This window comes from Pleurodeles waltl, chromosome 6 (assembly GCF_031143425.1).
Source record: "Pleurodeles waltl isolate 20211129_DDA chromosome 6, aPleWal1.hap1.20221129, whole genome shotgun sequence".
Classification (NCBI taxonomy): Eukaryota; Metazoa; Chordata; class Amphibia; order Caudata; family Salamandridae; genus Pleurodeles; species Pleurodeles waltl.
In genome coordinates, this window is record NC_090445.1 from 819678790 (window position 1) to 819699224 (window position 20435).

The 20435-nt window shown below is 43.7% G+C and overlaps 1 pseudogene; it reads right to left on the reverse strand.

Moving 5' to 3' along the window:
- LOC138301708 (STE20-like serine/threonine-protein kinase) overlaps positions 1–20435 on the reverse strand; it is a 207081-nt pseudogene that overhangs the window by 49608 nt on the left and 137038 nt on the right.

Below are 20435 nucleotides of genomic sequence, written 5' to 3' on the forward strand. Positions count from 1 at the left end.
TTTCCCAGAGACAGTGGTTACCTCAAGAATTTACAAGGAACAGGCAAGTTCGTATCAGCCACATATTGGAAAACACCTAGAGCAAGTTGAGAAAAACTGTCCTTTGAGGGCTTCAAACGCCCAACAGTTATAAACATAGTGTTGTTGTGAAATACCTTCACTGCATATGTAGAGTGCTCCACTAAGGTTCAAATTCAGACGGGTGTTAAATGTGTTTTAGTTATGCCCTCTGTATCCACAGTGCTACAATCCACCCCTGCTTGGTCTAACATATCTTGTGATTATCGGTTTGATGTGCCTAGAATTGCCTTCATCTTCAATAATATTTTCTGGGCAAATATTTTCAAAAGCATTCTGTTAATTTGTGAAGAGTTATCACAAGGCTAATATAATTTATAGGCAGCATTTTGGGTAAAAGCAAGATACTGAAAAAAATAAACAAGTAAGCATTAAGCATTTTTACTCACTCTCTCAAAAACATCCAAAGCTCTCACTTCCCTCATCTCAAAACTATGAAATGATTTCCAATCTTCTCTATGATATTACAAGTTAAGAATTACAATAGATAATGTATAAGTGCCACCGTGTTAGTTGACATAAGTTTCTTCCATTAACCTGTTGGCACCCTAAGACTTGGAACCCACTGGCAAATTGAATGAGCCTGTGTACAAGTATGCAGATTCCCAAACTGGGATTTTGTTTTTTAGATTTGAGAGACCATACCACAGAAATGGGAGGTGAGTATTCTGCAGTGAGATATAGTAGCCACCAGAAGGAGCGTTACCACCGATAAGTAACTATTTCTTCTCATGAATACTTTTAACCGCTGATTCCTCACCCTGTGAATAGATACCAAAGCAGTACTTCCCAAGACTGAGTCTGCAGAAAAACTCAGACTAAAAAGTTCTGCAAGAATGATCAGCTGAGTCAGTAGTGCTTTGTGAATGTGTGCACTGATGTCCATGTAGCCTGACAGATATCCAGGACAGGCATTCTGTGTTCCAACACAAAGTTAGCAGCCCTGGTGAAGTTGGCATTTAGACCTTCTAGAGGTTGCTTCTTAGGCAATGTGTAGCAGATTTTGATGCAGAGGACTATTCAATGAGATATGGCCCATTTTTTTTACCCCCCTTGCTCTTCTTTGTCCACCCAGGTTCCTTGGTGCAATCAGTGTAAAAGCAGAGTGCCCTCTTGGGGTTAATAAAATTTAAACCATCTTCCTCTTTCGAGGGGTGAGGTGGAGTTAAGAATGTCAGAAAGGTGATGGCTTGTCCATCATGAAAAGGTGTTGCCACCTTTGGGAGGAATTTAGCTTAAGTCTTTAACATCACTTTGCCTGGAAAAAAGGTGGTATAGGGAGGCTGGACCGAAAAAGCCTAAAATTCACTCATCGACATGTGGATATTATGGCAATCGGAAAGATCATTCTTATGGCGAGTAGATCATATGGACAAAACTGCATTGGTTCAAAAGAAGTACACGTTAAAAAATGTGAGAACCAGGTTTAATGCCTCACAACTGGTGATTTGAACAAGGACAGTTGGTCCAGCAAATGTGAAAAGGCCGAAAGGGCTGCCAATTAACCATTAACTTTTTACAAAGCAAGACCTTGCTGGACCAAAAATAAACAAAAACACATCTGCCAGTTTTTCCTGTAATGGGATTCAAATAGCAGGTACTACACCAGGCGACAAGCTTGTCCTTGCACTCTGCATACACAGATTTCAATGAAGTGCGTATGTCTGCCAAAATGATGTGTTCTATTTGCCCTGAATCCCGGGACACTGGATGGTGGCACTGAACAGTCTGGTCAATTCATTTCAGACCATCGTCCTGCAGCCCCACAGATACTAACTGCAGTTCAGGGTGGGCCATGAGAATTTTCCTTTTGCGGTGCTCCCTCACAGTTTTACTAGCGCCCCTTAATTTTTCACATAGATAGACTGGTGGTGATTGCTGCCCACCTTTGGACTTTAGGGGTACCAATCTTCCCCTGCCTCAACAACAGGCTCTTGAAGGTGGGATCACCACAATTAGTCACAGACTACCTCCTGAAAACGGCAAACCAGTTGAGATCATTGTGGTTCCCAGTCATCCCGCTGAAGTCACACCTTACTCCTTTGCAGAGGCTGACTTTCATCGGAGCTCTCCTGGACACCGCACTTTCAAGATTTTTTTCCTGACCAGGAATTTGTGGTACCCAGAGTTTCTAGGCTTGAGCATTCATCATCTGTTCAGGCTGCCACTGTGGAAGAAACTTCTGTCACAGCAGCAAGGCAGGGTCTTAACGTGATCCTGCGCAACCTGCACCTCCATGCGTGGAGACTGAGTGACAGCAGTTGACCTCCTTTGATATCTCTTTTGAATTTGTCCTGTGCAATAAGGTGTTGAGTGGGTGAAGATCTGCTACAGGATGGAGACATCTATCCTTCCTTGGTACAAGGAAGTAGAGAGAATAGCACTTGTGTCCCGTTTTCAAAGCCAGCATCCTCTCTTTTGGCAAATGAGCCTTCACTTCCTGGCACAAAACAGACATATGGTCTTCTGAAAGGAGGTTGGATGTATGGGGTAGGCCCAGTGGGTAAAAAAGAGAAGGACGTATCCCCCTGTTAGACACTCTGCAGGACCAGTCTGTTGGATGTAAAACGCTGCCAACCCTGCAGAAAGTGGCTGCCACTTACATGATGGTTGTGTGTCTCTAAGGATGTACTAAAGGGGTTTTGCGATTGAGGCCAAAGGAGTAGAGGATTGGAATGAATGTGGCACCTGATGACCAGGTCACTGTCTTCTGGTCCCTCAGCAATATGCTTTGCCCCATGGCAGATGCCCGAAATGGCAAAATTGTTGTGGGAATTGCTGGACTGGACCTGAAAGGCTTTAAGAGCATGCTGTGGCTCGGCTCTCCTTAAGGTGCTGCGGGGCAAAGTCCATTAAGACATGTCCATTAAGAATACCTTGATATCGCCAGAGAAGCCAGTGGACCTCATCCAATTATGGCATTGAAGTACCACTCTGGTTTCCATAGCCCTACCCCGACAATCTGTGGTGTCAAGACCTGAAAGGATGACAAACTTTGCCGCATTCCGAACATTCAAAATGGTTTGGACCAAGAAAGCTCTTAAGTCATCAGAGTCTGCAGGTACAATCTCACCCACCATGTCCCGCAGTGTGTGGGGGTAGAGACCAACCAGATAGCGTGCATTAACCAACTTCAAGGTAAGGCTGGCAGAGGGGACTATATATTTACAAAATATATCCACCCATTTAGAGACTCTGTGTCTGAGGAGTGCCTGGGAATGTGTTAGGGTTCACTCTAATGCTGTACCATCATACTTTCTAGGGTATGATACAGAGTTAACAAATCTGGGTTGTGGGCAGCAGGTCCATGGGGGCTGTAGACTTATTGGTTAAGTGGTGGGCAGGCCATGGTTTAGCCCAAGTAACTGAGTGTCAGAAATGGATTCATTGGAGGGCAAAATAGGTTTGGTCAGAGTATGTCCAGGCTGCAGGACCACAATTGACACATTCATCATTATCTCCATAGTGGGGAAGTGGAGATCAAGTATCTCAGCAGCTCCCTCTATCACAGTGATAAAGGAAGTACTTTTTTCTGTTGCTGGCATAGGAGGGGAAACCAACCCAGTGTAGCGTGAGGTGCTCAGCCCACCTGCATCCTGTAGGTCCAAGTACCAGTTGTATGAGTTGAATGAGGCAAACTCTTCCCCCAGTCCCATCATTTTTGCCTCCATATGGCTGGCTCTGATCAGAGTCTGAATCAAAAAAATGGTGCACAGAAGTGTAATCGTTTGTGAGTCTGATGGATTCACAATTGGCTACAGTACATCAAGATCTGGATGTGGCCTCAGTTGAGGGTGAGACAAAGCCGACTCGGAGTCGATCACCATGATGGATTGTGGTTCCTACACCAGGTTGGTGCTCGAAGCAACACTTGAGGGGCTGGTGTGTGTATCTGTACCAGTCCTGACACCAGTACAGAACCTGAAGTGAGTTCAAAAGACCCAGATTGTGAACCCATAGGCAGTAATCCAACCAGGGGTCAATGAGAATCCGTGGGACCCAAAGTTGTGCCAGAGGGATCAGGAAACATGGCAAAGAGGCACAGCATGGCCTCTTGAAAGGCTCTGATGGGCTGTAGTATACCAGAAAGGCCGAAGCATTAGGGATGCATCTTACCCAAGGATGGAATTGGCTCCTCTGTGTAACAGGAGCAATACCTGGATGCACACTGACACCCTTGTTTCTTTTATTTTAATGGAGAACAAGAATGTCTGGAAGGGATCAAGTCATGCTTGGACTTCTTATGTTTTTTCTTCAACATATACAAAAACTTTAACCGCAAGGAAGATATGCGTTGGGAACTACTTCTGGAGTGAGAGTATGTCTGCACTCCTGACTTCGACTTGGAGCAGGACTGGCAAACAGCCTTCTGATGCACATCTCAAACCTGTAATTTTAGGGGGAGACGTAACATGCACATTAAAATTTGGAGAAAATCTCTTCAAAAAAGAGATGTTAGAAGTAGTGGATCTTCAGATTCATGTCTGAAGGCGCAGAAAGAAAGGAAATAGCATAAGCCTGCATGGGTGGTGTTTGAATGTGGCTCCAGCACATTACTTCCAAAGCAGAAAGGAGTCAACTCTGAGTCACACAGTGCCACCTACAGGTCTCTTGACCAAAGGTAAGATTAGGAGCAGATGAGGAGCTCAGTGGAGCAGGGACAGTACGGAAGAGGAGATGCACTAATAATTCTTCTGCACTTTTGGGGCAAATGGGTGGTGGTAGGAATATTTCCATTTAGGATGTTTTGGGGCCAATTCACAAAGACATGTAGGAGTATGTAAAAGAGCACTATTGGAGTACTACTTCACAAACTTCAAAATGCCTTTGTAAAAGAATGAAAAGTATGCATATTTTCAGAGAATATCTAAATGAGATTTGGACGGTCAAAATTGCTAATCTAGAAAATAGATATCCAAGTGATGAAATTGAGGATACTCCCTGTCAATATTATTTCCTTGCTGCCAGGAGGGTGCTTGCTACTGTGCAGTGTGAAGTAATTTCAAAATTTAAATTGATAATGTTTTTGATGATATTATCATAAATGTTGCTTTCTTAAGTAAAAACCTCTGAGAATAGTGTAAATCTATTAAGGGATTTTCTCTGAAGCTTCAAGGTCTCTGTAGCAACATCTGCTGTGAGAACAACTTGAGTGCTTTGTTGGCTGAAAAGTCTGTAAATTTTGTTAATTTCAATGTTCCCCCAGGCCACTTTAAACACTATCTTCACCATAATATGAGAATGAAAATATACTTGGAAGGAGCAGGCAGAATAAACGAAATGAAGTTGTAAGCAGAAATCAGGGAAAAGGCAAAATACATTTTAAAATAAGATGCAATGCCCACCTACATAGCCCGGCTTCCTAAACTTCCAGTAATCTTATTTTAGGCAGTTTTGAGGGCAATTAGATTACAAATACCCATTGTACTCCCAGTTTATTAGGGGGCTGCTTGGGAGGAGTATATTTGTATGGTACACAGCACTATTGCAATATTTTGTGCATGACCTTTCAAAACAGATTGGAAAACATATGGCTTAGTTTTCAACCTATTTATATCAAAATTACTCCACAAAACACAGAGTGTGGCCTCATTTAAAAAATATATTTTTTCAGCACCTCGATTATTATCCTTGCGACAGTGTCCGGCATGAGTATTAAAAAACTAAATCAGGGTATTTTTGGGTTGCTAGCCAAGCCCTAACTGTCAGAGCATTCTTTTTAAACTCATTTCTTAGATGACTGAAGATTTAAAACCCAAACAGGACGTAAAGTTTAGAAGAGATAAGCAACCATCAACTCTCGCTGAGACTGCTTGATTCTTCCTGATCTGCATTATGGAATTGAAGTTTTTCAATCCTCTTTTTTCAGTGAGATCTTATGAAGAGTCTGTAAAAACCCTGCTTTGAAAACTGTAAACAACATTATGGGTAATAAAACAAGCCTCAAGTCATTATTAGAAAAACCAAGGTTGTGCAGAGCTTTCACTTTAAAAATGCACATCCTATCTGCCCTGAAATGCCAAACATCAGATTACCAGACATTAGGTTCTGTGAGCAGGTATGGGAGGGAATCAGTCAATGTTTCACTCACAGATTGTTTATAGCAGCTCTGCCTTAGAATACCCTTCAAAGAATTTTTGTGGGAAGGTTCTTTTTAGTTGAGGGATCAAAAGATGGATGTCAGAAAAAATGCCATTTCTAAGAGTGTGGTTTGCCATCAACAAAGGCATAGCTAAGGGGCCTCAAGCTGGCAGCGCCGGTCCTCCAACATCTTCTACAGTATTCATCAATTGGGCAGATGGCAGACTTTGAGTCTTTCCCTATTTGCTTCCACATAGTGAGAACTGCACTGGACAATGGTGAACAAGGTGGTGGACTGGGCTTCGGACCGTTGACTGCGAATCCATTCCAAGATAACCCTAGGACTAGAGAACAGGGAAACTGACCTGCGTGGTAGAGATGCAGAACTGTGAGACTGACAAAGCATAATAGTGAGTACAATGGGGTCCACGGTCGAGTTTCTGGCCCCCTTCACCACGCACTAGGAGGATGAGTAGCCTGGATGTTGTGAGGCTATAGAGAGCAGCAGTGTCCCCTCAACATCTGATGACATTAATGGCAGGTGTAAGGGAGCCGGCCTCTAGGCTGCCGGAGCTCCTGAGGAGCAGCTGGTGAGGATGGCTGCCAAGGTTGGTGAATGAGGAGTCATGGCGCAGCAGAATTGTGCTACAGCTAACACATCAGAGCAGGGGACTGAAGCAGCACTTTCACATGAGAGGCCTCCCTAGGGCAACATCTTCCCATTGAGCACTGGTCCAGAGGAGTTTGGAGCTTAGGGACCAGTGTTAAAACTTCCTGCCGCATACCACTGGGGACATTTTGAATATTGGGCCACAGCCATCACAAAGTGGAGCATGTAGCAATTTACTCCTGCAGGGACCCTTTGTAGGTTCTTGCCCATGCAGAGCTTCTCATGTGGTCTGTCCTCTAGAGTTGTGTGGCGAGATGTTCTAGCCCTTCAAACCCCTGGAGAGTTAGGGCTACCATTGGTCAAGTTACATTTTGCACCAGAGGAGACAAGGGGCTCCCAGAAGAAATTGATGACTGAAGGGGCCAGGCCCTAATAGATTGGCTTGCTGTGGCTCTTGACTGGAACGGAGTCCCTGAGCATCACGGTCTGTAGGCAGGACCTAGGAGCATGAATATCAGCCTCACTGGGACATGGGCATACCTAGAGGAGCTAGACAGCAATCCTACTAACAAGAGCCATCATCAAAATTGGAAAGTGCACTGATTGGGAATTCATCAAAAATGAAGAACGGAGAGCGGGACCAGCTGGACAAACTTCATATGCTATTGAAATTCACAGCAAACACTGGAGGGGACTTGGAGGTCAAGATAGACTCAGTCGTTACTGGCATAAACCTACCAAGGGAAGACGATAAGAAGCTCTCTCAGTGGGTGCAAAGGACTGAACCCTGTGGGAGGGGAGCTGCAGCCGGTCCTGCTGGTGCTAAACGTACAAGTCCAAGAGAATACTGAAAGGTTGAGGGTCCTGGAATACAGGGCAGAGGATTTTCTCGGAGGAACAATATTCTAGTAATCAGTCTTCCAAAGAGGCTGGCGGGGATGAACATGAAGAAATACCGATAGGACTGGATAACGCTTGAGGTGGCAGCACATGGACTGCCAAAATTACATGCCATGGAAAGAGTGCAGAGGGTGCTGGCTTGGCTACCCCTCGCCTCCTCAGCTGGTGGAAACCAGGCTGCTCCACTTCCATGACAGACAGACATGATACTAAAGAGTGTCAGCACCCCTGATACTTTCAAATTTGGGAATACTTATAAATATAGTGGCTCAATATGAACGCATAACGAAGGAGAATGGCATGGTGAGACTATTCCCAAACTACACTGGAGCAGTCCAGCTGCAAAGAGTATCAATGCTAGAGGTCAAGAGGAAGATGAGAGAATTCAACATCTGCTAAGTGCTGCTGTTTGCTGGAAAACTGAAGCTGCTGAAAGTCAAAAAGGCAGGATTCTTCACTGACACCAAAGAGGCATTTGACTGACTAGAGGAAAATGCCTACGTGGTACCGAGTGCATACCTTGACAACACCACTCTGCAAAACAATGAAGGAGAAGACCACAACCCCAGGGTGCTCACAGGATTTACGCTGGATGCAAACTGAATGGAAGGCAGGGGCAAAGACAATTGGAGACGACCTTGACAGTAGTTCAGCGAGAGGTGCAGGAGCGATGCCTTCCGACCCTGAACTGGACTTTGACAACAGGGTCCATGTGAGGGTGAGAGAGGGGGAGGAGGGGGTGACTACTGGATGTCACACAAGAGCAACATATGGTTTATAACAACAACACAGGCAGCTGTGAGAAATAAGTCAAAAGGGACACTTTTGCTGCAGCTCGAACATCCTATCATTACATCTACAACTAACTGGGGCAGTGAGTGCTGAAAGATGGATGGAAAAGCAGAGGATTGGCTGATGGTGGTGATTAGAGCGTTGCTCCCACCCCCAGCCTTTTACAGTCCTGCCTCACATGAGTGGGTGACGGAAGCCTTGATAGGTTGACTGATAATCTACTTGACAGGGGGCCATCGCGCTCTGTCCTGGAAGAGGAGTTGAGGAGTTTATTCTATTGTTTGTATTTGTATATATATCACAGCTCTCCATGGCTGTGGAGGGGTGGGGTGCGTGGGTAATTTTAATTCCACCAGTGATTTAGTACTAGACGGATCCCACCCGCCTCTATCTGCAAGGTAACCCTATATGTGGACGACCTACTGCTGTATATTAGGGATGTAGGTGAGGGTTTGACATCAACAGTAACTCACTTCATTAACGTTAACAGAGTATCAGAAGTGAACTGGAAAACTCGTGTATATCCCGATCAGATGCAATGATACACGGGTGTGCCACCTGAGGGCACAGAGAGTGTTAGATGGGAATCTACAAAATTCTGTTGCCTGGTTGTCCAGGCACTTACAACTTGGCTCAGGTATGATAGCCGGTCATGTGCTGAAAGCAGCCACATCCTTAGGGGAAGCGACAGTTTCGGGAAGACACACCTCCTGCAATATGTTGAAAAGCTCTAAGATGGCCATTCTACTGCACCTGCAGTATTATTTTGCCACCCTCCCTCTACATCTGCCGGTGCTGTTATTTAAAGAGATTAATCAGATGCATACATGCTTAAAATGGTGAAACGAGAGGCATAGAGTGGTTGAGTGAAAGGTCTGTTTTCCACCTCTGGACTGAGGGTGCCAAACTAGGAATTCTAATAATGGGAGCTAAGATTCAGTGGGCTTTGAGATGGTTCTAAGCATCACAGACACCAGAAGCCAGGAAAGTAACTGTAGGTCGGCATAAAGACAAACAGGTTAGTCTATTCTTAGATCAACTTGAGGGTGGCGTATGGAACGAAAACACCAATGCCTGGTCTGCCCGGCCACACATTGACAAACAGAACCAACTCATGAATTGTGGCGGGGTTGGGGGGAGGGTAGGGGAGGGTAGGGGATGGGAGAGGGGAGAAGGGAGAGGGGAGAGAGAGAGAGAGGGGAGAGAGAGAGAGAGGGGAGAGAGAGAGAGAGAGAGAGAGAGAGAGAGAGAGAGAGAGAGAGAGAGAGAGAGAGAGAGAGAGAGAGAGAGAGAGAGAGGAGAGAGAGAGAGAGAGAGAGAGAGAGAGAAAAAAAACATACGCAGCAGGGATGTTACTGAGATTTACTGACATTGGGCCTGATTTAGATCTTGGCAGAGGAGTTACTCCGTCACAACGTCTGTCGAAATCTAAATCCGATTAAATCCTATGGGATTTCGATTTCAGGGGATTGGATATCCGTCATCGTTGTGACGGAATAACTCCTCTGCCAAGATCTCTATCAGGCTCATAGTTCTGAGATGCCAACAAAACAGCATTTACTATATAGGAGGACTGCCAAGTCCATAATGCAATAACGGGCATGGAAGACCAGAAACCATCAACACACAGGGTGGGTGTGGTCAGTGTTGAAGGGGTAAGATACTTGTGACATTATTGTGCCAGATTCTCCTGGAGAACACTAACGGTAACACTGAAGAACTGAGGGGAAATTGGTTAAGGGATCTCAGCAGAGATTGAGCAATGATGCACTGCTGGAAACTGACATTGGGATATTTTGGTAGGATGTCAAAAAAATGTAAGACGATGCACTGCATCAAAGTACACAGGACCTACTTCAGCCCAGCAGGTTACTTAAACGCTACCTACTGCCATTTGCAGGCTTTCCTAGGTGCATGCATAATACGTCAGACTTTAAGCAAATACTCTGGAACTGTCTGATGATTACTGAATACTGGAACACCATCACAGACATCCTTGAGCGAGGAATGATGGGAAATGGAATTTGCTTAGTGCCTTCACTGGTGCTGTGGAGGAGAGAGACATTCAAATGGGTGAGCTTAGACACAATAGCTCTGCATGAAAAATGAAAGGGGCCATGGGGTTTGCCAATCATTGAACACTTTACTGGCAGAATTTGAATTTGACTTTGGGAAGAAGGGCCAGACCAGAAAGGGGTAGAAGTATTGGCAGAAACTGTTTTTATGAGTGTGGCCATGCACACTGATTTGTTATTCATGGGGATTAGTGTTACCTGCACAGACTTTGCACAACTGTCCAAGTCATTTACACTCTTCTCAAGATGGAGGCAGCCTACAATTAAATAATGACATTCTAAGAAATTTGGCTACTGGTTGAGGGGAATGAAAACCGTTCTCAAGCAACAACCACAACCTTTGTCAGGGTGAACCATAAAAGTAACTAAATTAACCTGTCCTTAACCTTCGGGAAGTATGGCACAAAAGCAGTCAGGCTTAACTTAAAGGATGTATTAAGTATTAAGTAGCACATAAAGTAAAAATACAACACAAGAAAAATCTTAAGCCAATTTAGAAAAAATAGTATACATTTTAATAAATAAAATAGGAGCAAAGCAATACAAATCCAATCAAACTTTTAGGTACGTAGAGGGCCTAAAAGCACATAGTACCATTCGAGGTCACCTGATTGTGCTAGACTAGGGACTGTCACAAGTTCAGGCCAACTGTGATGGAGCAAGGGCCAGATACAGGGACAGGTCAGTCCTGCTGAAAAAATTACCTTCTCAAAGTCAGGTGCATAGAGTCCAATTTATGACGGAGAAGGCTGAGAGGAGCAGGGAGAGCACGGTGGATGGTCATTTATGTAGCACGACGAGCAGGCCTGGGGGCTCAGGCTGTCACCTCTGTAGCACAAACAGCAGTTGGAGCATCACAGAAGGTTGTTTCTAGAGCTTTACTTGAGTGGTCACTGTGGGCTGTCATTGCTGTAGGATGAAGTGCAAATCTCATGTTGGCTGGGGTCACTGGCAGTTGCTGTAGCATGAATGGTTGGATCACCAGAGCTTCGCGTTGGTGGCCTTCACAGGCAGCAGAGGCTTGGCATGAATTAGATTATTCGTGGTTGCGAAGAGCCCAAAACTTCAGGAATGCTCCTTTCTTTGAAGAGGATCACACTCTGATGCCAGTCAAGGGTCCAAGATCTCTGGAGGCACCTCCAGGCAGCTCCAATTGTTGTTTTCCTGTAGTTCAGAACAGGAGGTCAGCCAACTGACCCTTGGAGTCACTCAGGTTAGCATGGGATGGAGGGAGCAGGTCCAGTCTTCCTTCTCAGAGAGCAAGGCAGCCCTCAAGCAGCAGGGCAGTCCTCTGGGGAACAAGGATGCCCTCAGGTAGGTGTTCTGAGGGGGTGGTGGAGGGTGTATATATATATATATTGGAGCTGGAGGCAGCCCCATTGTAATGTAAGTAGTGTGATCTGCCCCAGCCATCCTGGCAGCATGGCCCATTCTGCCAACATCTAGTCTCCGTTTGACTCAATGTTTGTGAGGAATACAGAAAGGCCAACAACTAAGCTAATCAAAGTCATGAGACCCAGGGCCTTAGGAAGTAGACACCAATTGGTTAAGGCAGGATTATACCAAAAGTTAACACGTTTTAAACATAACAAGGTAATCCAATATTATTTAATGGGAGAGATAGGCCTTACAGTAGTTTATCACTACCAGGACATGTAAAACTTAAATACAAATATGCCACTTTTTAAAAAACACTGCACTCTGCCCTATGGGCTGTTTAAGGTCTACTTTAGGGGTGCTTCATAAGTACTAAAAAAAAGGACGGTTTGGAGCTGGCAGAAATGTTTATTTTGCCAGGACGAAATGGCAGTTTAAAACTGCACCACATGCTGCAGTGGCAGGCTCAAGATGTTTTAAAGAGCTACCTTTGTGTGGAGCACAATCAGTGCTGCAGACCCACTAGTAGCATTTAATTTAACGACCCTGGGTACATGTAGTACGGTTTTACTAAGGATGAACAACTAAATTACGTGTGTCAATTGGGTGTGGGTAAATTCCACCATGCTTAAAAGAGAGAACACAAGCACTTTGGCACTAGTTAGCAGTGGTAAGGGCACAGAATCCTAAAGTAAATAAAGTCAAAATCAGAAAACATGCGGGGTGAAGGCAAAAGGTTTGTGGGAAGATCACACCAAGGATCACACCAAGGATCACCCCAAGGATGTCAGGTCAAATAGTTAAGACACTGTTGACTGTTCCTTTTGATATTATTGCCCATCCCTTCCATTCTTTATTACTCTGTTATTTATTTTGATATGCTTCGATCCGACAAATTACATAGCTTATCTAAAAGTGTGTTGTATATTAATTTGTTACTTAATCTGAAATTGGACATGGCAGATTGTTTTACTGAAGAACTGAGGATCCTGAACAGGAATGTGGAAATGTCTTTACACGTTATTGGGGCCAATAAACCTATTTTTTAAAACAAAAACCTTACTTCCTGTCAGTCCCAGCAAAAGAAACTGCTTCTGAAAAGTGGCTCTCAAGACTAGTGTCCCAGGTTCAAGGACAGCATCAACATTCACATTGTGAAAGGCTGTAGATTTTAGAAGACAAGCTTTATCTCTTTTCATTTTTCAATGAAGAAGGCAACCTATGCAATTCCATGCACTAGGCCAACAAATATGGCCAATGATACACAAGTGAAGAACTGGAGAGGAGACTTGACTGGCATAATGGCTGTGAATGCGTCCCACATCTCTTCCTCAGGAAGGGATCACCTTCTTTCTATTCACCCAAGGGCGGCTCCTCCATAAGGGCGGAGGAGCGCTGTCCCCCTGCCAGCAGCAGCAGCTGCAAACCTTTTCCCAAAAAACAATAATAAACACAGTATTGTGTTTATTATTGTTTTTCTGGAAACGGGGCGGGGCCACAGGGTTGACGAGGAGTGAGAGCGAATGTGTGTTTGGCCGGCCGTCTCAGGCCAGTCAAACACACGTGCGCACAGGGCTCTCTCTAGCCCAGCAACACAGTTGCTGGGGAGCTGGAGAGAGCCTAGACGGGCTCCAGTCTGCCTGGGAGCCCCCAGCTAGGGTTCTAAGCAGCGGCAGGATTTGCGCATGGCAGGCTGGGAGCCCGTGCCTTCCTGCAGCGAAGGAGGAGAGGAGCGGTGCGGTAAGGTAAGTGTATTTTTAAAAAATTATATTTAATTTAATCCCCCCCTCCGAATCTGCCTTTCTCCCTGCGCATCATCTCACCCCTTCTGCTTTGCTCGAACCGTGACTGTAGTCATCTACTTGCAAATAAAAGAGGATATCATAGGGAAATAGAATGGTCCAGGTCCTGTTAATAATGACAGGAAGTTACAGTAAGGAGTTCAGTCACCCTCCTGCACTTTAGCGTGTTTGCATTTTTAACCCAATACTTCTGCAAAACACTGTGGTGTAAAGTAAGCAGCTAAAGAGTCCTTTACTAAAAATATTTACAGTACGTACATTATCAATAAATAGAATGTCTTGTAAATATATATGCATAACATGTCATGTACAACCAACCAATGTTCCTGAGAAAAACACCTTGATTTGTTGTTGTAGCAGAACGAACCCTAATTCAGTGTGAAAATCATCCACACACCTGTTAAAAGATATGGAAATGTAATCCTCAATCTATTTTGAAAACAATTATGTGGAAAAAGCTTTGCCAGAGGGATATTTTCCAAAACCTACTAACAATGGTTTATGTTTCTCTAAGGTCATAATCACTGTAAATGAGAACTACAAACCACGCAGTATGAAATGTACAAGCAATCAGCGGTCCAAGACGAATCTATCCAACACTGGAAGGTTGGCTGATTTTTCCTATAAATGAAAGTAGAATCCACATTTGGATTGTATTTAGTATGTGCCCTGAGCACCCCATTTTTACAATTAACCAGGCTGTCAAAGAAGAAGCACTCACAGCTTATGTACCACAATACAAAGTGGGTGAACTTTTTCACAAAAACGTACAGACCAGCTGGCAGGATCTAGCAGCGTTCAAACTCATATAGTTTCAAAATACTCTGCAAATGAAAAAACAATCACCATCCAGGATCAATGGCTTACTAAAGGATGAGTCAACAAAAACCAAAGTGCTTTTAGTGCTTTGAGTGGTTTCCCAATGATGGCATGCACCCATTTTCCAACTGATTATGAGATCTGGTAAAAGCAACCAATGGCAAAAATAATACATTTAGTCTTCCAAGAATTAAGTGGTCTCCTCACTTAAAAACCTACATCAAGTTCAGCATTATCTCTGCATGTCGGTAGTGTGCATCGTGCGACTCCATACCGACATCATATGACGCTGACGGAGTCATTGTAATCTCTCCTCTGAAGCGCTGACGTCAGTTTCTTCTGTGTCTAGAATCTGCGCAACAACGCAGAGCCACTATAGAAACTGGCAATGGAACAGTGAATCAACAAAAGAGTTTGATTTACAACTTCTAAATTGAAAAGCATGGCAATAGAATGCCAAGAAAGCAAGACTGAAGTAAGATAAAACAGTTTGCAGAGCGGGGAGGATGGGTGGGTCGGTAAGGAATCTGCGGCTAGTTTATATCTCTACCAGATAAGTCATTACCGATGGTAACTAACTTGTTCATCTAATACAGACCACTAGCCACAGATTCCCTACCGCAGATATAGATACCAAAGCAATTTCAACCCAGGAGAAGGGTCTGCGAATACATCCTCCCCAAGTCTTGCAATAAACAACCGGTCTAACTAAAGGAGTAGTAAACCAGATGTGAGAGAGGCAAAGGTGAGAAGAAGCATTCACCTCACCAGAAAAGCAGTGGACGACCCACAGAATATTTTAAGAAAATATGAAATGCCATGGGGGCAGAGTGTATGGCAATGAAAATTAAACTGCTGGTAGAGAACAAGAAGAAGAAAATAATATGAAGTGCCCCAAAAAAGGAGCTGCAAAATCCCCCCCAACAGTCACTGAGATAACAGGAATCGTACACCCATCAAGGGGTAACCCTAGAGGATATGAAAAAAAGGGAAGCAATGCATATATGCTGCTTCCACCAGGATGCATAAGCAAAACCTGCAAGAAGCAGGAAGCTTAACACTGGAAGGGAGAATAACTCAGAAGACAGAATGTACATCTCCAGGAACACCCAAGGGGGAAACCTGAGGAGAAGTTTAACAAAACTGTGACACAGAGTCAGTCAACAGGAACACAAAAGGTTTGCCATATGCATGGCATACAGGGGGTTATTACAACTTTGGAGGAGGTGTTAATCCGTCCCAAAAGTGACAGTAAAGTGACGGATATACCACCAGCTGTATTACGAGTCCATTATATCCTATGGAACTCGTAATATGGCTGGTGGTATATCCGTCACTTTTCCGTCACTTTTGGGACGGATTAACACCTCCTCCAAAGTTGTAATAACCCCCACAATGGTTAAATGAGGAGGTCTGGAAGATACATGCCCAGACACCCATACACACAGATATAGATGAAAAGACATGGATGTGTCCATACGTATGCTGTTTATAGATATGCATAGGGCCAGGTTAACACAAAGGCAGATATAAAAAAAGAGACATAGACATGAAGCATATATAATTTTAACTATATAGAAAAACCTAGAAAGAAAAAAGAGTTGCTCATCAACAGCACAGGAGTAAAAGAAAAGAGGGGGAAGAGAGGGTACACCCCTCAAGAAAGAAAAGCCAGCCAAGCAGGAAAATCAATGCTAGTGGACTAAAAGTTAAAAGAGGATAATAGAACCACCTGCTGATAAAAACCAACAGAAACCTCATGATACATGAAAAAGATCCACACGAGGCAGACAAATGCCATGTGAGTAGATGCCAACCATAGAAAGGGTAAGACAATGACAATCCAGCCGACAGAAAGAAGTAGCTGAAGAAAGGAATGACAGAAAAAGTGGAAAAATTCCGGAGGGAAAACCAGCGTATAAGAAAGGAATTGAATATGTGGACCCAATAATTAAATCTTTTGAAACATAAGTTATATTTGGTATCGACCCCCCAGAATGTGGTTTGGATACCGAACCTGCAGAAGTCTGCAAGCCAAAATGTGATGTCCATATCCATGGACAATAGACCTAAACACAAAAACAATATGAGCTTGGGAAGGAAGAAATATGACTAACTTCTTGCAGCTGACATAGAAAGAACAAGCAAATGCTGGGATTGGAATCCTGCACATAAAATGCCTGAATATAGTGTTCAAAAAGATGACCGAGGACACACACAGAAGGGGGAAAGAATCCCAGGAAGGAAAAAAAAAACTAATGGGACAGGAACGTAAAGAAAGGAATCCATACACAAATGGATGATGACCCAGACCTACAAGAGCAGGGCAGGGGAAAAAATAAATAGGCACATTAACAGCACGGAAAGAATAGGCAAGTGTTGCTCCGTTGGTAGGATAGAACCCTTGTCCTGGCCATTGTGTACCAATGAGGCACTAGATACTTCCACTGAGCTATAGTTATGTAACTGCAAAGAAGAAGTACACACACATGTGGGATGTATGGGAAATGTTACCAGTAGACATCTGTTTGTGGCATGTAGTGCTGTAGATTCCCATGCTGTGCATAAGCTCAAAATCTAGTGTTGGGTTCGGAATGGTACAACTTGTTTTTCTTCAAAGAATGTTTTTGAGTCATGGGATCGAGTGGCTTCTCCTCTCTGGGATAGTGTGCATGGATATCGAGTCCTTTGTTAGATTATTTTCTCCGCAGTCGGGAGAGTTAAGTAGTGTGGAAGGAGTGAAAGAGAATGATTTCCATGCAATGTATCTATGTATATACAATAATTATATATTACCAATTGTAACTGCCGCAGGCGTCTGGGGAGGAGGGAGGGTGCATGTGAAACTATAGCACTACATGCCAGAAACAGATGTCTACTGGTTACCATTTTCTAATTAATTCCATGTGTGGCTGTAGATACAAAGGCTGTGCATACACTGAAAAGCAGTCCCTCCCTAAAGCAGTGGCCAGTGTGCATGAGTTGCAATTGTTTGGGAAAGTGCCCTAACTACTGCATGGCCAACATTAGCTTGTTGCCTTTCTAGTACATCTAGACAATACTGTTTTGAAAAGGTGTGTGGTGTAGACCATGTAGCTGCTTAACAATTATCTGCTATAGGTATGTTTCCTATGAAAGCCATTCAAGCACCCTTCTTCCTAGTAGAGTGTGCTCTAGGTGTGAGTGGTAAACGGTGTGTTGCTTTAGTGTAACAAGTTTGAATGCACTTTGCTATCCACCTAGCTATACCAGCTTTTCATACAGGGTTTACTTTGTGGGGCATTGAAAATACAACAAAAAGTGGTTTAGTTTACCTGAGCTGTTTGGTTCTGTCTATATAATACACAAGAGCCCTTTTTACATCAAGTGTTTGTAGAGCCCCTTCTGCCACAGAGTCCGGCTGGGGGAAGAAAACTGGTAGTTTAATTGATAGATTGATATGAAACTGTGAAGCTATCTTTGGAAGGAATTTCAGACTAGTTCGAAGAACTAATTCTTTGTGAATCTGAAAGAATGGTTCTTCCAGGGTTAAAGCAGGGAGCTCACTGACACATCTAAGGGCAGTGATAGCCACTAGAAAAGCTACCTTCCATGATAGGAATTGTAAAGGACAGGAATGTAGTGCCTCACAAGGGGGATCCATGAGCCTTGTGGGAACAATATTAAGGTTCCAGGATGGTGCCAGAGTCCTTCCATAAATGCCCTAATGTCTGGAACTTTAAATAAAGATGTATGCTGTCTATTTTGAGAATATGCAGCGATAGCTGCTAAATGATGCTGAATGGGAGTGTAAGGTAAATTAGCTTTTTGTAAATGCAGTAAGTAACAAACAATCTAACCTAAAAAGATCCAGGAGTTTTTCACCAAGAATAGAAAAGTTCGATCAGCGATTTCTGGGGGTTTAACTGATTGCGTAGGGAAGTCACCTACTGTTAATGCCACTGTTCCCTCACTTCAACAGGGCATCGTGGCTTGTAGCAGTACTTCTAATCCCTCACAAACTCAGGGGATTTTGCACGTGGAGGAAATAGAATGTATACCCCTACCATTGAGTCCTGAGATAAGGTTGGCCCCTAATATTCCATGTAAAAATCGCTTTGAGCTTCTGACTGAGGGAAGCGATCTGATTGAGGCCCACGACCCCTATACGGCTGTTATCGCTACTGAAGTTGCCACTTCCCCTCCTACTACTATTGCTATGTGTTCTGATCCGTCTGCCAGTGTAGCTAACCTGCCTTTAATTCTTCAGAGAGAAGATGAAGTCAAGAAACTAGTATTGCAGCTAACTAAACTGCTCCAGGGGAATACGGCTCAACAACTGGGATGCAAATGTCATAAGTCAGAGGCAGAAGGGGCAGGTGAAATTTCGGTAGTCGACTCTGCTACATATAATGCTAATATATGTGAGGGGCCAACTTACCATGCCCAGAGATCTGGATCTTATAGAAGGGCCGCAGAAGGTAACATATCTTCTCACATTATCCATCCAAAAAATAAATACACTGGGGGCAACAGTATCCCCCTCGGTGGAGATAAGACAAGAGACGGGGAAGACCTTGCTGGTAGCTTCCTTGCCCCATCGAACTGTCATTCCACTACGAGGCAAAATCCTACTATCAATATACCAAAGAATAGGGATAGCCCCTTTCTCACTAATAGAAAGATATTTGTTAACCCTCTAACTAAGGATCCAGCTTGCATTTTTTCTTCTCGAAGAATGAATAATGCTTTAGATGTGTTTTCAAATAGTATTGGTCCTAGGCATAGAGCCAACACTCTTTTCCTAACTAATGTCCCAAAGTTGCCATCCAGGTCTGTTGAGGACCAAGAGTCTAGACTTAATAAGGTTATTCACTGGCTACGCAATCGTCAGGGATGCCTTTCAGTTATACGTTCGGACATTCTAAAAACTGAAAGATGGAGCCCCTCTGGGTCAAATCTTGATGTAATTACGATTGTGTTTTTGGACAAATTCTTGGCAGACCAACTTATTGACTCTGTTGCACGCAAGGGACAGCACAAGGGGCTAAAAGGAGGAGGCATTAGGCTAGTTTCTAATCTACCTGACTCAAAACAGGTTTCTGTGTCTGGTCCCATTGCCCATGTTAATGAGAGAGGCTCTAGGGAGGAAGGCGTATTTTTGCATCATGGTCCTGTATGACTGTCTTCCGCCCAGAAAGCCGTCAATCAGGATAATTTAGTGGCATCCACAATAGATAAATCAGATAAGACCTTTGTCAATGAGCCGAATTACAAGGATGCTCTACCCTCAAACCATGGTACTGCAACAGGAACTAATGGGTTATCCATTATGACTTGGAATCTTGCTGGCCTTGCTAGGAAACTGGATGATGTGGACTGGGTTGCCTACATAAAGTCTCAAGATGTGTGGCTTTTCCAAGAAACCTGGGTTTAGGGCCAATCAAGTATGGATGGGTTTCTCTCTTTTAATATCTCTGCACAGCCATCAGAGAAAGCAACCGGTCGTGCAAAAGGGGGACTTCTAATTCTTTTAAATTTAAAGCTCCAATGTGATTATAAGGTTTTAGAATTTGATTGTCCCGACTTGATGGGCTTACAAATTTCTTTTCAACAAACTTTTAACATAACTCTTGTCAATGTTTATGCCTGTTCTGTTGCACGAGGTTCAGAATCACATATTTTAACTCTACTTTCTGACTTTTTAGACACTATACAAACTAATCCCTATTTAATTATTGCCGGGGATGTAAATTGCACTTTCGAACCCTCTGCATTTCTTAGTGATTTAACTGTGGAAGAGGACGAATTATGGGGGATTGCACAATTGGATGGTGATAGTCATCGTCCACGCTCTCGTGTCGCAGCACAGCTTGCTACATTATGCTTAAAGTTTGGCGTAAGGGCTTGCAATGGTCGAAC